The sequence below is a fragment of the Tubulanus polymorphus genome, chromosome 12, assembly GCF_964204645.1.
Source record: "Tubulanus polymorphus chromosome 12, tnTubPoly1.2, whole genome shotgun sequence".
NCBI lineage: Eukaryota > Metazoa > Nemertea > Palaeonemertea > Tubulaniformes > Tubulanidae > Tubulanus > Tubulanus polymorphus.
Genome location: NC_134036.1, coordinates 10,967,821 through 10,981,489, shown reverse-complemented (window position 1 = coordinate 10,981,489; position 13,669 = coordinate 10,967,821). Strand labels below are relative to the sequence as shown.

Sequence of the window (13,669 nt, the reverse complement as noted above, 5' to 3'; positions counted from 1 at the left end):
AATATTTAGACCCGGGTAAAGGACATTCTAATTCATTTAATATTATTCTGATTTGAAAATATGTGTGAAATCTAAATATTGTGTGAATTAATTTTAAATCAGAATACTTCAAATTTTTATCTAAGTTATTTAAATGATCATTCCAACTTATTCCACATCCTGTTGTTGCACAATAAACAGCAAAATCTAATTGGTTCTGCCAATATTTCATATTAGATTTTACTTTATATATATGATATTCATCTCGAGTAAAAGTAACTTCATATGTATTAAATACATTTTCCATTTTAGAAATAAAAAACTGTGATTCAGTGACATAAATTTCTAAATTAGTTAATGAATTTAAAACTACATTTCTATATGTAATATTTTTCTTAAAATCTATTGCAGGAATATTATATTTAATTGATTTATTATATTGGAAAGCTTTTGGAAACCCCATTTATATAATTAAAAAATTAATAATTAACGAATTCTTTAAATAATTTATCTTGTTCTTCAACTGTTATATGGCCATTTAAACTTATTATATAATCTAGTGTATTCTTCAATTTATTAATTTCTTTTATATTAGTTTTAATTTTTTCTTTATTACTTTTTATATTTAATTTTGAACTTATACCAGTTAAAACACTTGAACTTAATCCTAATACGCCAATTGATATAGCTAATGGTGTTAATGGACTGAATATTGCTAGAAATGTTATTACAGAACTAATTGTAACCGAACCACTTATAATCAAATAATATATAATTTTACTTTTTAAATATTTTTTCTTTTTTATCTTTAAGTCACTTTCAAATTCTAATATTTGTTTTTCTAAATATATTTTCAATTTATTTTTATTTATATCATGAGGAATAATATCAATATTATCAACTTTATCTTCCATTTATTTAGAAAAAAAAATTACTAATTAGTAAACTTATAAGCAACAAATATAACAATAACTGTTCCACCTAAAATCCATATTATTTCATATTTCTTCTGTTCATTACTTGGGGTATAATAATCTGATAATTTGGGTTTGTATAGATGTTATTTTTCTTTATTGGTTACCGCGTTATATAAACTCATTGCATCATCAACTGATTGAAAATCTCTATGTGAAATCTTCTGATCATATAATTCCTTGTTAATATAATCCATATAGTTTTGTCTTTTTTCTCTATATTCTTCTGCAGATTTATTGTATTTCTCTAACGCTAAGTTACGTCTTTTTTGTTCTGTTAATGAACCATTTTTATCAATATGTTTAAATAAATATCCACCACCAGTAAATGCTAAAGCGTTAACAATTGCTGATCCTATAATAGTTATAATTACAGAAGCCATTTATTTAGTAAAATAATTACGCATTTATATGGGAGGAATATATTTTTGTTTTTCCAAATAATCAAAAGTTAAATTAGATAAAGTAACTCCTAATGTTAATTTTAAGATATCATTTATATCAAATCTATCAACATTAACACTTCCCATTTTGAATACTTTTTTTAATACCATTGAATAACCAACAGTTCCAACTGATAGTAATGCTCCATTATATAATCCAGTTATTATCCACTTATTATCACTCATTTATTTATTAAAGAAATTACTATCATCAAAATATTTAGTTATCTTATTTATGATTAATTCAACATTTATTTCATTACTACTTTCATGATTATCATATATTTTGGATAATATGTTTTTGATATCTTCAATAATTCCATCTTCATTTAATTCATAATATTCTAAAGGCGTTTTAATTAAATCAATTACTTTTTCTATATTATAATTTTCTTTATCAATCATTGATGCATTGTTAAATGATTTACTTTTTATATCAGTAATTACATCATTTAGTTTAATTCTCATTTCTTTACCATGTTTAAAATCAAACCCAAAACATATACTCGGTCCAACAGTTATATTCATTTATATAGTGAAAAAAATTACTCTCTACATCTTATAACTAATTCATAAATTACAGGGAAATTATTTAAATCAATTAAGTATCCATTATGATTTCTAATTTCTAATCTAAAATTATTAAAACGAGGAATGCTAGGTTTGAAATCACACTCTGTTAAATTATAATTTATTTGCGTTCCAAATTCTTTAACATTCTTCAATGGTAAAATGTTTAGTAAACCAGAATTACAAGTTATATCTTTAGTTGCTTCGAATGTTTTTGTAGGATCGATTAAATTGCAATAAATATAAAAATGTGTGTGAGGTATTAAGTTTGGTGTAACAGCATCAATATTTGTAAAAGATCTATCTGGAAGAATTCCTAACAGTTTAGCTATAGGTTTTTTTACGATAAATTTATGTTTTTCACTATTAGACAACCTTATCTTTATTCTATCAGAACTCTCACTTTTTAAAAATCTAATACTAAACCCAGAACTACTACCTAATTTGTGCCAGGCTTTTCTATTAATTTCTTGTGCCAATGTATCTAAATTATATAACCCTGGTTTTAAATATATATAGACCCATTCATTTTTGTTTTTATTAAAAATTAAAAAAGCTCTTTGTTCAATAGTTTTATTCGATATACTGTAAAATGAGTTACATAAACTTATATTTACTAATTTTAAATCTACACAATTTTTATATTCCCTATCTAATTGAACTAGTAAATTATGAGATTTATAATTTGTAAGTCTTCTAGAATCTACAAATATTCTGTATTCTTTTAATTCTACCATTTATTTTACATATTTTCTTATTCGAAATCTATTTCATGGTGCCCCTCTTGGTGCCCATTCTTACCTTTGTATACGAAATAGAAATCTCCAGAACATAATTCTTCTAAATCTTCACTTGATAATCTATGAAATCTATCAGGTAAATATGTTCTGAATTTATATGTATTTCCTTTTAATCCTTCATATTCTAAGTGTATAACTAATTTATCTCCATAGTTATTAGTAACTGTATCAATATTTGTAATTAGATATTTCTTATCAATTGTTAATTCTGTTAACTTTTTGAGTTTATAATCTACAGATTTTACATTTGTTATATGTTTAATTCTATCTAGAAATAATTTGTTGTTCTCACTGTGTGCTTGTTTACTCTCCATTTTAATAACATATTTTTATTAAAATTTGATTAACACGTTAGAATTCTTTTCATTATCTCGTTCTCTTTTGTTTCTTCTCTTTTAAATTTTAAGTATTCATCTAAATTGCAACCATAAGCAACTGTATGAATTCCATCATCTAAAATATATCTTTTATCATCAAATGGGTTTAGACTTATCTTTTCAATTTCTTCAATAAACATTTCATGATCTTCAGATCTTAAACATCTCATCTTATGTTTTCTAACTTCTTCTTTGAATATACAATTGATGTAATCTTTGAAATGAATATTCTTTTCTACTACACTTTTGGTTATTCCTTTTAACTTTTTAGCTTCATGTTCTTTAGTTTTATATGAATACATTTTAGATCTAATACCAATGAATTCAATCATTTCTTCACCACCTAATTTATCTTTGAATTTACCGGGAACTTTTTTATTATCATTGCTAAACAATTCATGATCTTTAGGATAATTACTAAAATCAAAATGATGTTTTAATGTTTTTAAATCATCAGTTATGTTATCAGTTTTTATCTTTAATATGTAAGAATCGGTATCAAAATATAATATTTCTATATGTTTTTCTCCAAAATGAGGTTGTAATACGTTATAATAGAATTCATACATTAGTAATTTTGATAATTCTAAAACTGAAGCGCCAACATAGATTGGTTTATTAAATTTCATTGATGTTCTTCTCATCTTAACTGCGGCTAAATTTTCATCAAATATTCTGTTTCCAATGAACTTAGGATATGTTTGTAAATGTCTAATTCTTTTACCATTACTGACTAACTCAATATCATTTCTATTTCTAATATTTTCACAAGTCTTACCATAGAATGCATTATTCATTAACTTGAAGAAATCTTTTTTCGAAATCAGTTTTAGCTTTAGTTCTCTGTTTGGTGTTAAAATCTATATATTTTTCTAACCACTTAGATTGACTAAATGAAATATATCTATGTACTTTTTTTAGGATCATTCCTTGATTCAAATAAAACTTTAACATTCTATAATGTACTACATAATTATATTTATCTTCTTGAGTTACCATTAACTTTTCTGTATGAATATGATTTTCGGGTTTAATTCTTTTTTGGTAATTTGATAATTCTTCATGAGTTACAGTTTTATGTTCGGGACAGTATGCTAGATTTCTAGATTTAAATCCAAATACTCCATAAGGTTGTGGTTCCATCATTGCCCAACCATAAAGATTATTTGCATCTATATATAATAACTTATATCCGGGGTTATCATTTACATTGAAATATCTATCCCCTAATACACCTGAAACTCCTCCTCTTATAGATTTTTCAAATAATAATAATTGATCTATATTTGTTAACAAATCCATTTTTATATTTGTAAATTTTAATCCACAATCCCATGTTAAACCTGGTGATGAATAACAATGAAAAGGATCAATATTGAAATATTTTAGGTTTACATCTCTAAACCTTTCGAATATATCGGTTAATAATAATACATCTGATTTTAAATATATATCTACTAATTGTCCATGATTTTCTATTTTGAAATGATTCCAAATATTCAATGTTCTATTATAGACTTCATCTTTAACATATTCATTTTTTAATTCATCATAGAATTGTTCTTTCCATAATTCAGTTATATTGAAATCATTATGATTCTTATAAAATGAATATGGAATTGCTCCTTTATATCTCATTAATTTAAAATCATCATTATTTGGGTAATGTTGTTTAATATCTTTAATTCATCATCAACTAATGATTTTGGTAAGTTATCTAATGAACTATTTAAAAATCTATATGAATCTATAAATCTTTAACACCCAAATTGGAATGATATATAATTCTCAGATGTTTTAGCTAACATTCTAAATTTATAAGTTGGTATTTTATCTTTTGATCTATTTGAATTTAATATTTCTATTTCATTATTGATTTTTTCTATTTTATGGCATAACTGTTTGATGAATAAATGTGCATCATATCCTGATAGATTATGAAATATAACTGGTACAAAGTTAATTTTCTTAGCTTGTAAGTTACAATTTTCATGTGCAGCGCCTCTAAACTTTCCATTCAAATGATCATGGTCTCTTACTTTTTTATCTTTATAATTAAATATCTTTTCACAATAATAACATTTACCTGCAAACACAAATTCTTCTTTAAATTCTTCTGTCATTATAATTTCTATATTTGTATTCAATAATTTACTAAATCTTATTTCATATTCAATTAATAAGTCACAAAAATCATTGATAACATTTTCATTTCTGTAATGATAATATTCACTTTCAATTAGTTCTGGATAATCAGATTTTATATATAACCCGAAAGCAGCAGCTGATTGATGAATCTTTTTAATTGTATTTGTTTTTGGTGGTTCATCTGAAAAATCATTTTCATTAGAATTTAATTTCTTTCTTTTATAATATATTTCTTTTCTATCTTGATCAGTTAGTTCTTTATTTAATGATTCAAAATCTCCATATATTACAAATGGTACTTTATTTTTGTAATCATAGTTTTTGAATTCTAATATTTTATACTTTTCATTTGGTAAAACTAATTTACAATAATCATGATTTTCACATAATTGTTTATGATTTAATAATGTACTTTCATTACTGAATTTATGTAAACATTTTCTACAAAGATATATTTTATGGTGATCATTTTCTGATTTAAAAAATAAATCTATTTGTTTAATCCACATACAATGATTCTCATGATATAATATATCTATAACATCATTTGAATCATAATCTTTTGATAGATATAAAGGTTCTAATGTATAATGTTTTATATTGTTACCTTTTGTATTTGGTAATTTGATTAAATCAAATACATTTATTCTTAAATTATTATCTCTTTCTATCTTTGGGACGTTTTTAATTCTAACAGGATACTTATCTATCTTATAATTATTTTCAAATGGTTTATAATGAGTTAATCTACAAATATTATTAGTTGCAGGATGTAAACAACTTATTATAGTCCATAGTAAACATTTATCATCAAAATTTTGTACATTTATTACAGCATAAGTTTTAAATGGTAGTTTATTATAACTTGTTCCATTTATACTATCATCTTTATAATATGATAAATTATTTTCATCAATTGGTTTTGATTTAGTTAACTTATTATATTTTGTGTTATAAACATGTAAAGTCATAAATATTATTTCATCAAATATTAAACCAGATCCTTCAAAATATTTCTCTTCTATTTTAGTTTTTACTTCATTAGAACATTTATCTAATTTATGATCTATATGTTGTTTAGATATAATATGTTGTGAATGAGAATTTATATTATATATTGGTTTATCTTCAGATTTTATGAATTTAACTTTTGATGAAATACTTATTTTAGGATATTCAACATCAGTTATTATTTTTATTATTTCTTTCATATTTTCTAAATGTTTTTTATTTTCTTCTAATGTTTTTCCTTTATGAAATTTAAACTCAATAGCTGCTGGGCCAATATCACTTTTAAATGCTTCGGTTATCTCTATATCTTTTTTATTATCTAATGAATTAATATAATTTCTTACATCTTCCATGTATGGTCTTTTATTGTTTAATTTATTTTTTATGCTTTTAATTGTCTTCTGTTTCTTATCGTTATCATTATCAAAATAATCTTCACCTAAAATATCATTATTCTTATTTCTAATATGACTTATAGATTTTAAATGTTCTTTATAATATCTTTTATCACTGAATGATTGATTACATGCATCACATTTATATGTTTCTTTTTCATTCTTTAATTCTTCTAATTTAGTTTCTAATATATCATCTTTATATTCTAGTTTCAATTTATTCTCTAAATGTGTATTAGTTTTATTGTGTCTTGCTTTTTGGGATTTATCTATATTGATATTACATGATGGACAGTAGTACTTATTTGCTTCCATTTTAATACTAAATTTTTTATTAAAATTGATTTTAGAAGTTCAATGATTTAAATGTTATTCATTTATATGAATATTTTAAGAGTAATAGGGGTAATGGGCTTTCGGGTTAAAGGTTGAATGGTCGAGTTCATTAAAAACAAATATTAAAAGTAATTTGAAACTATAATATATTTTCATAACCGTGTGCATTTCAGTTAAATAATGGAATAATAATCAAATCACGATATGTCCAGGAAAAAGACACTCGTTTGCATACTATACTGTATAATTCCTAAACTGAATGATCAGCCGGTATTGAACAGTATTTGCCAATTCTTTCTACATTTGAATGAATCATTTACAAATTAAAATGGAATTTTCCGTTATTAATCTAGGGAGTCAGTACATTTCCTCGAGTAGTAATTTATCTACATGGAGAATGAAACGTATACTTTCAGCCGGAACAAATTACTGAAAAAGAGGTTTTGAGTCCTGTTATGGTAAGTGTTGATTGAAAAAATTTATAAGCTAGTGTAAAAGTAGCGCCGTTTATTTTCGATCTGGTTTCACTTATCATAATAATGTAACTTTGGCTTTTTTCATCAGATGATTGATATTAGGGATATTGATTGATTGATTTATTGTTTGGAATTGTGTGTAGTATTTGAATGTTTTATAATTTTGTCTCATTCCAGATCATGTTCTGAATTGTTGATTGGGGGTTATCGCGGCCCAAATTAGAAAGAAAATTGGACAAATGCTGAAACAGTATAAATTGACGAAGTAAATCTGTAAATATTTGAAAATAAAATTCCCATCAACATGTAAGCTTACACAAGTGAGTTATTACATTTGGTTGGTAATTTTGAAACTTCATTTTGTTTTGCCACTATGTGGATCTCCTTTCAGGCAATGAGTTTTTAGGAAATTGTGAAATATGGATGAAACAATGAAAGAAGTGGTCAAATTTTGACCATTATGAATGTGTGCTTATACTTCTTCTTGAATACAGTCGTGTGGAGCTTGAACAATGAGGATGACTGCAGATCACATGCGTTAAAAATCACACATGACTGTGTTATGTGACATGTGTGATTTACATTCAGGGCCGTATCACACGTACGATTCACATGTGTAAAAATGGGTTAATTAGATTAGAAAATCACACGTGTGATTCACATACAAAATCACACGTGTGATTCACATTCAAAATCACATGTGTGATAATGTCCCATTTTTACACATGTGAATCACACGTGTTTTTTAAAAAATCACATGTGTGATTTTTTTGTTAGGGGAAGTTTACTGAAAGTGTTTGTTGGCCGGGCTAGTTATTTTTAAACAGTTTTTAAATAGTTTTTATTTAAACATAACTAGAACTTGTCATGATCCAATGAAAACATATAACATCTAAATAAAAGAAATCTTAACATTCATTATATCAGTATATCATCGTAGTTTTCTTATTTTTCATTGGTTTTGTACACTTGATCAAAATGCATAATATAGACACGGACATACGTATAGCGGAGAAAGAATTCCCGAGATATCTAGAGCTCGTATATGCTTTGCGGATCCTGTTGCCTGCAGTGCGTATATAAGTGCTGAAAGTACTAAAACAAAAGAATACGTAATACAGATTATTCACGAAACCGCATATATCCGTTCGTATGGGGATCAACAGACGGGTGTCCAATCAAAATACGTTTGCATATACGGGATAATCGCTTCGAATCCGCAATGTATCCATTCATTGCGGTTATGACTAATCAAAGAATACGTCATATAACCGATGCGGATACTGCGGATAATTGTTTCAACTCGTCGAAACCGTCGAGTCGGATTTCTTTAATCCGTCAAGCATACGTCAAGTGTCAGTTGCGTATCTGTCTAAGTATCAGCAACGGACAACCGACGTATGGTCGGGGATCTATCAATACATACGCAGATCCGTTTTCCCGGATTCTTCAATGTCAGTTACGGATTGGGGTCAGATATCAAACATATACGACCATTATCCGTTAAGAATACGTCATAAATACGAGGTCGGATATTGGTACTTTTCACCCTGTGGTCAGAGTATCGGTCACGTGCCAGGTGACCCCAGATGTCACAATACGCGTGTCCATTGTAGGACACGTGGGCGTGGTCGGAGATTGACGGAATTTACCGAGTGCTCACGGAAAACGAGATACCATCATCATGAATATAATCATATATTTGTAACTGTAGCATCATTGCTTGTTGATTGATCTAATTAAGTGTAATATAAATTTGGATAAAATTATGACTGAAATCTGTGGAACCTTCTGGCTAAAAGACCGATTTTGTGGCGGAAAAAATCTGAATTTTGGCGAAAGTAAAACACCGTGTATAAAGGCAAAAATGGTTTCGGGGTATGAATACCTCGAGGACTCAGGGTAGAGGTACTCATGTTTCTCTTCAACCCCGTTTAAATCTTTCGCCTTTTACTAAAGATTTCCGTGGAGAGGAACAATCAATGAGTCTATTGACTGATTTTTGAAGCCCTCCTCACCAGGAGGGTAACTTACAACACTTACATAAAATGGCGTCCAGCCAATCACCTACGGCATACCGACTATCCGCGTCAACCGGTGGCCTAACTTAGATTTAAGTCCAGTCTAAGACTATTTTGGTTTTATAGTCGATGTAACATTTTACTACCGATCTGATAACTCTTGGACTACTTAAGGCTCTATTTTAGGGTGGGTGATTTGCTGTAGCATTTTTACAACCTGATATTTCAAATGGTCAAGGAATGCAGATTAACTTGTTTTGTTAAAAAAAAAACTAACCCCAGTTTTGATGTCAGTTTTATGAATCAATCTCTTGCATAAACATTATTTAAATACCATCGTCCTTTTTGTCCTTTTATTTTCCAGTTTGAGAAATGTTCGGACAGTTTTGATGCCTCTGTATTAGATTCTCTTCCGAGATTTTCTTAAAAATTTAATTGTGGGTTTTTCTACAAAAATCCGGAGCGAGTTCCACTGTAGAATTGTCTCATCTCAACTCACGCCAGCTATCCATCGAAAACAAGAACCTCTTCTAGAACAAGCTTTACTTAGAATGTCAAAGGACGATTTTCTGAATTTGTCATTTGTCACACAATATATAATGAAATTTACTGACGAATCAACAATAGAAAATGCCAAGCGATTAATCTAAAAGAAAAACCGATAATTCCTATGGGGAACAAATTTCTTCTACGATCCACAAATCCCAAACCTTCGCAAATAATAAACACGAAAACAACTGATAAAACCATCCTTAAAACCCTCATTTCCCTTCTAGACGATTCATCAGTTATACCGAGCTGTGAAAGTCGAGTAACCCGACGGTAAAATGTCACCGAAATAAGAATTACATTGATGAAAACCAAAATGAACAGTGGAAACGTGACAGTGAGAAAGAAGAAAAAAATACGCTCAGAAACTGAATAAATCCAGAAGGATATTGCAAAATTGTACCGGATCACTCCACGCCGTCTTGTGATATAAGGCCAATAGTAAGGACAGTTCATGAATCCAAGATGTTTGCGGGGTAGAAATTGACCTAAATGACCACAAAAAGCCAACAAAGAAATAAATAACATTGCGCCCTGTGCGATCAGCTTTCTGGGAATTCTACGAGATTTTATTGGAAACAATACGACGATTAACCGCTCTAGACTGAGCAGTACAGTGCACCAGTTACGTGTCATCTGAAATATATAAAAAAACGGCAAAGATATTAAAAAAAAAATCCACCCGAACATCCAGTCATCTACGCGGAACAAAATATCTCCCAAAACGACGTAAATGTACGCAGTTCTCAGCGGATAAAGAATGAATGTAGCGACCATAAACAAAATATCGTTTATAGCGAGAATTTTGATGAGAAAATAAACATCAGATTTAAACCGTTTTAGAACTAACAACGTGAATGCGTTGAATGTTATACCCAGTACAGACGCCGGTAGATAACATCCTAAATACATTCTAATGTTGAAACTGAACCTAAATCTAACCGGACGAGTTTGGACTCTCTGACACCAGCTGAGCTGCGGGACCGGGCCACTTGTCGTATTGTCGCTAGTAGTGATCATTTTCGACTGATGTGTCTATCGGTAGCGTCCTATTGTACGAATCATGTTGAACGATCTGTTAAATGATAAATTGAAGTAAATTGAACCCTGGTTACATCAGACTCCTGCCGAGTATATCGGACCAATCAAGCCACGTTTTACCAAGTTATCATTATTTCATCTCTGTTGAATGCAGTTCAGCTTATAGACCATCGTGGAACATTTGAATAGATGTGTTCTAGATCGGTCGGAGAGGAGTGAATTGAAACTAATTCTCATATCTTATTAGATAAAGTTTTGTTAAGCCTTCGGTACTAAATTTTCTCTATTCATACATATTTATGTAGATAAAGGTGAATCTTTCTGGAATATTTTACTGAAATAATCGCGCATCGCTTTCACACAAACCACACACATGAATACGAGAGTTCTCATTTCACAGTTTGTATGGTCATTCGGGGCCGATAACAAACCCCCTGTTTCGCTCCCGGCAGGTGTGGTGGGTTTGTAGGGACACCAAGATCGAGAATCAAACGGAATTTACCAATCAAATAGATAACTGGGTCAATCCTTATTTTAAGATAAAAAATATTCTGTACTGTTAAAGAAACCTAGTTCAGTAATAACTGTGTTCGAATCTATGACACTCCAAAGTTAGGCAGTTTAGCTAATGTTTAGCCGCGATCATACTGAGACGATTTGGTCCGAGTCACATAAGAGGGTGCCGAGTGTGAGTCGTGCCCCTAGTCGGAGATTGACGGAATTTACCGAGCACTCACGGAAAACGAGATACCATCGTCATGAATATAATCATATATTTGTAACTGTAGCATCATTGCTTGTTGATTGATCTTATTAAATGTGATATAAATTTGGATAAAATTCAGACTGAAATCTGTGGAAACTTCTGGCTAAAAGACCGATTTTGTGGCGGGAAAAAATCTAAATTTTGTCGAAAGTAAAACACCGTGTGTAAAGGTAATGGTTTCGGGGTATGAATACCTCGAGGACTCAGGGTAGGTAGGTACTCTGGTTTCTCTTCAACCTCGTTTAAATATATATGTATATGTATATATATATATATATATATATATATATATATATATATATATATATATATATATATATATATATATATATATATATATATATATATATATATTATATATGTAAGTATGTATGTATGTATATATGTATGTATGTATATATATATATATGTATATAGACTTGTTAATTCTGTAAATGTGTATATATTGAAGGATGATAGACTATTTGATAACGATGTCTAGTATGTAAATACGATTCTGTACCGATAACTGTATATAATTTTTCAAAATTTTAAGAAAAAAACAAAAGCAATATAAAAAAAAGATAAAAAGTACTGAAAAAAAGGGAAAAAAAGTTAAAAAAGAACGAAAATTTTTTATATCCTTTTTGGAAAGAGTAGAACAACCTAAAATGAAAAGAGATAACAGTTATTTAAGAACTTTCCCTCTCGGTCGTAAGGTGTTTTTACACCTAATACACGGAGCTAGAGGTGATTTTTTTTTCTTTTTAAACTGCATATTCTCGCTACAATCATGTAACAATTATTCAGTCCCCCACATGACTCCAGTGGGTGCGATGTAGATGTAATGGAGCTTTCCATTAAATAATAAAGTAAGATATAAAAAAAAAAAAAAAAAAAAAAAATCGTTTAAATCTTTCGCCTTTTACTAAAGACTTCCGTGGAGAGGAACAATCAATGAGTCTATGGACTTAATTTTAAAAGCCCTCCTTATGACAATAATATAGGAAATGTACTGTCATTCAATCACAACCAGCCAACTAAATAACGGGGTCAATCTCTTGGTTCTATACTGTAAATCTAAATGTATAGATTTAACAACTTAGTTTAATCAATGTAACCTCATTGTATTTAGAAGCGGGGGTTTCGACCCCCCACCTCGATTCAGCTCCCCACTAGACCCAGGTGGGTGATAAGCGCCGTTGTAAATGGGGTCAATCAATTGAGGGACACGTTCCCAATAAAAGAAAGATAAGATTTTTTTTTTTAATTTCCGTGGAGAGGAACAACCAATGAGTCTATTGACTGATTTTTGAAGCCCTCCTGACCAGGAGGGTAACTTATAACATTAATGTAAGATTTCATCCTGCCAATCACCTACGGCATACCGACTATCCGCGTCAACCGGTGGCCTAGCTTAGATTTAAGTCCAGTCTAACACTATTTTGGTTATATAGTCGATGTAACATTTTACTACCGATCAGATAACTCTTGGACTACTTAAGGCTCTATTTTAGGGCGGGTGATTAGCTGTAGCATTTTTACAACCTGATAATTCAAATGGTGAAGGAATGCAAAATAACCTGTTTTGTAAAAAACTAACCCCAGTTTTGATGTCAGTTTCATGAATTCATCAGGATCCAGTTCCACAGTTGTGAGTTAGAGTTAACTCTTAAGTTAAAGTTAGTTCATTTTCAATGAGTTTACTCAAATTCAAATCTTAACTCACAACTGTGGAACTGGGTCCTGTTTCATAAACATTATTTAAATACCATCGTCCTTTTTGTCCTTTATAGTTGAAAAA

The 13,669-nt window shown here is 29.0% G+C and overlaps 1 non-coding gene across 1 annotated transcript; it reads left to right on the top strand.

Annotated features, from left to right (window-relative positions):
- Positions 1-9,417: 9,417 nt before the first annotated feature.
- Positions 9,418-9,536, top strand: LOC141914363 (U5 spliceosomal RNA). The gene has a single exon (XR_012620808.1). It is a non-coding gene; the product is annotated as a U5 spliceosomal RNA (small nuclear RNA).
- Positions 9,537-13,669: the final 4,133 nt, after the last annotated feature.